Genomic DNA, 3,823 nt, shown 5'->3' with positions numbered 1-3,823 from the left:
TGCTTCGACGGTTTGATTTTGATTTTGGTGCCGCTGAGGGCTGGATAACGCAGGGATCCGTCTAGGGGATGTGCAGTTACTCATAGGTTCTTGTGTCCCAACTTTCCTTTGCATAGTTGGTGCCCATTGAGGAATTTCTGTTTCCCTGGGGTGTAGACACGAAGATGCTCTTTCTGATGTGAGCGGTGCCTTATGTTTGGCTGTCGTCCTTTCGACGTTGTGGAGTATCCCGGTTATCCTTATTCGGGTATCTCTTTTGGGTTTTTGGATTTTGTTGCCTCTGTGTAGGCTGTTATCCGCTAGGGGATTTTGTCATTGGTTGTAATTGGCCTCTTCTGTTAAGCGTATCAGCTTGACGTTCAATGATTGGCTGAGAGCCGGATTCCACTTGGGGAATGATTATTGATCTTTTGGATTTTTGATTTTCCTTTTTTTGAAGGAGTGCCTCTTGTGTAGGCGACTGGGGATTTGAAGTTCTTATGTATCCCAGAGTATTATTTAGAAAGCCTCTTCAGGCTTAGCTTCACTCTTCGTTTGGAAAGCTACCTTCCACTGAGGAAGTTTAAGTCCTTTCGACTTGGATATTCTGTTTAGATGATCAAGCCTCCCTTGGGGAATTTTGCTGATCTTGGTTTGATAGCTTTCACTGGGGAATTTGGCCCGTGAGTGGAAGCTGAGATATCTCTGGGGAGTATTATTTCGGCGAGCCTCTCCAGGCTCAATTATTCTGTACAGTTTGTCGAGTATTATTTCGGTGAGCCTCTCCAGGCTCAATTATTTTGTATGAGTATTATTTCGGCAAGCCTCTCCAGGCTCAATTATTCTGTATGAGTATTATTTCGGCAAGCCTCTCCAGGCTCAGTTATTCTGTACGATGAGTTGCTTTTCTTGTTCAGCCCAAGAATGCAAGCTGAGATGTCTTTTGGAGAGTATTATTTTGGCAAGCCTCTCCAGGCTCAGTTATTCTGTATAATTTGTTGGATTTTCTGTATTTTGCCTTTTTGTTGATTTTGGCTTTTTATGAGTTTTTGCCTTTTTTGTTGATTTTGGCTTTTTCTGTGTTTTTGCCTTTTTTGTTGATTTCGGCTTTTTCTGTATTTTTTGTTGATTTTGGCTTTTTCTGTATTTTTGCCTTTTTTGTTGGTTTTGGCTTTTTCTGTACAGAAATGTTTCTGAGGAGTATTATTTTGGCAAGCCTCTTCAGGCTCAGTTATTCTGAGAGAGTATTATTTCGGCGAGCCTCTCCAGGCTCGGTTATTCTGTATGGTGAGAGAGTATTGTTTCTGCAAGCCTCTCCAGGCTTAATTATTCTGAGGAAGTATTTTTTCAGCAAGCCTCTCCAGGCTCAATTATTCTGTACAAACTGAGGAGTATTGTTTGTATCCTTGCCTTTTTTCGTTTTCGGCTTTTGTTGACTGCTGTCATACACAAGCAATTTTCTATTTTTTTCTATTTTATGCAATTGCCTCATGATAAGGTCTTTGAATGTGCAACTAATGTGTGTGATGCACAAATGCAAGTTTTATTATTTAATGTTTTTAGAAAAATGAATGGCTCTCCCTATCCTCCTTTTCTTGGAGGAATTTCTGTCATCGACGTGAGGGAATATTTTTGTGAGCCTTTTATGCAGGAGATTATGGATTTTATAGGAACCCCTCCAATTTTCTTTATTGACCGATTATTAAGGAATTTCATACAATTTTTTAGAAATACCAATTTAGAGGCATAATCACATGGTCAAGAGAGAAAAGAAATGAATAGATATTTTATTAATATTCACAAGTGTTTTTACAGAAAGATATACAGAAGGAATTTCTGAAGAATGGCTGGCCAGGGTAGGCTATATACATTGGGCTTAACAATTATATCTGTAATTGTTGCTCTTTATATTCCCCTAGTTGCTTCGGGTGAGATGCCTGAGCCAGGAGCGTAGATGCTGCAAGACGCTTGCTTCTAGAAGATAATCACTTGAAACGCCTTTCGGTTTTCGATTCAAGTGACCGTTGCTTGCTTTGCTTTTACATCTTATTCTTTTGCCCCTAACTTTTGCCTAGGACGTATCCTAGCGGGGATAATTTTGCCTTTGTTTTGCCTAGTACCCTTGTACTGGCGGGCTTTTTATTTTGCCCTAACTTTTGCCTAGGATGCCCTTTTCGGGTTTTCATCCTAGCGGGCCTATGCAAGCAACGTCTTCAAGCATAGTACTTCTTTACCACGTCAGTGTTGACTGGGTATCGAAGTTCTTCTCCATCCATGTCTGTGAGGATCAATGCTCCTCTTGAGAAGGCTCGTTTTACCACGTATGGTCCTCCGTGACTTGGGGCCCACTTTCCGATTTTGTCCTTTCGAGTTGGTAGCAATTTCTTCATTACCAACTCTCCCTCATGGTAGACTCGAGGGTGGACTTTCTTGTCAAAATCCTTTTTGGTCTTCCTCTGATAGGCTTGACCATGGCATATGGCGTTCAGCCATTTTTCTTCAATGAGGTTCAACTGGTCATACCGGCTTTGAACCCATTCTTCCTCGGAAAATTTTGCTTCCCTAATTACCCTTAGAGAAGGTATCTTGACTTCGACGGGTAGAACTGCCTCCATCCCATAGACGAGGGAGAATGGAGTAGCTCCTGTAGATGTGCGTACTGAAGTCCTATAACCATGAAGAGCGAAGGGTAACATCTTGTGCCAGTCTTTAAATGAGGCAACCATCATTTGCCCTATTTTCTTGATGTTCTTATTGGTTGCCTCGACTGCCCCATTCATCTTTGGCCGATATGGGGAAGAGTTATGGTGTTGGATCTTGAATTCTTGGCACAGTTCTTCCCCCATTTTATTATTCAGATTAGATCCATTTTCAGTGATGATTTATTTCTCCATGCTTCCACTAGATTATTCTAAAATCTTTCGGGACAAGAGAGAAAAGAAAGGAAAGATATTTTTTTTCTGAAGTTTGTGTTTTAGAGGGGATTTATTTTTCAAAAATGGTTTTTGTAAGAATGGATGGCCAAGATAGGCTTTTGTGTTTAGGCTTGTTTGATTAAACACTTATGAAGTTAAAAAATCGTGTTGTGATTCGACAACTTGGATAGCTTCCCTTGAACCTTTCTTTTTGAATTCGGTTCATGGTACCATCATGGATTTAGTTTTGTTTTTTGATTGTCCTTATTTTTGCCTAAAACACCCTTTTGTGGTGTTTTAGCGGACTTTTTTTTTTTTATTTTTGTAACCCAAACTTTTGCCTAGGTCACCCTTTCATGGGATTCCTAGCGGGTCTTTTGCTCTTATTTTTGCGCAGTCCCTTTTTTGGGTTTCCTGCCGAGCTTCTTTTATTTTGAAAGATTTCTTTTTACCCATGATGGCACTTGTCGAGGCCAAGGGAAGGTGCTCCAAGTTGTCACACACACTTCCACATAAAAATGATGCGGGTTTATTATTATTAAGATGATTTTAACCTCATTCATGTTTATTCAAACAGGGTTAAAAATAATGTGGTTTAGAATTTTATTATAAGCAAGAAAAGAAGCAATGAAGAATGATTTTATTATAATCATAGCGGAAACATGTGTCCTTATTTCATCACTGATATGGGTCCCAATGTTGACCTCTTTTATCTCTCGGCCATGCCCCAAATTCAGAGTCTCCAATTTCTCTTGACGAGCTTCTTGATCTAGCAATCTTTGCAGATCCGGAGAAATGGTCTCCTCATCACTGTCCAACTCAACCCTTTCACCTTCGGATCCCGGTCAGAGCGAACAATTACAGACATAATTATTTTATTGGTTCTGTTTAGGTTTAGAATTATTAATGTTAATGAGGAAAGAGAGAAA

This window comes from Cajanus cajan, chromosome 1 (genome assembly GCF_000230855.2).
Source record: "Cajanus cajan strain Asha chromosome 1, NIPB_CcT2T_4, whole genome shotgun sequence".
Lineage (NCBI taxonomy): Eukaryota > Viridiplantae > Streptophyta > Magnoliopsida > Fabales > Fabaceae > Cajanus > Cajanus cajan.
The sequence above is the reverse complement of the archived record's forward strand: the minus strand, read 5'-3'. Positions refer to the sequence as shown.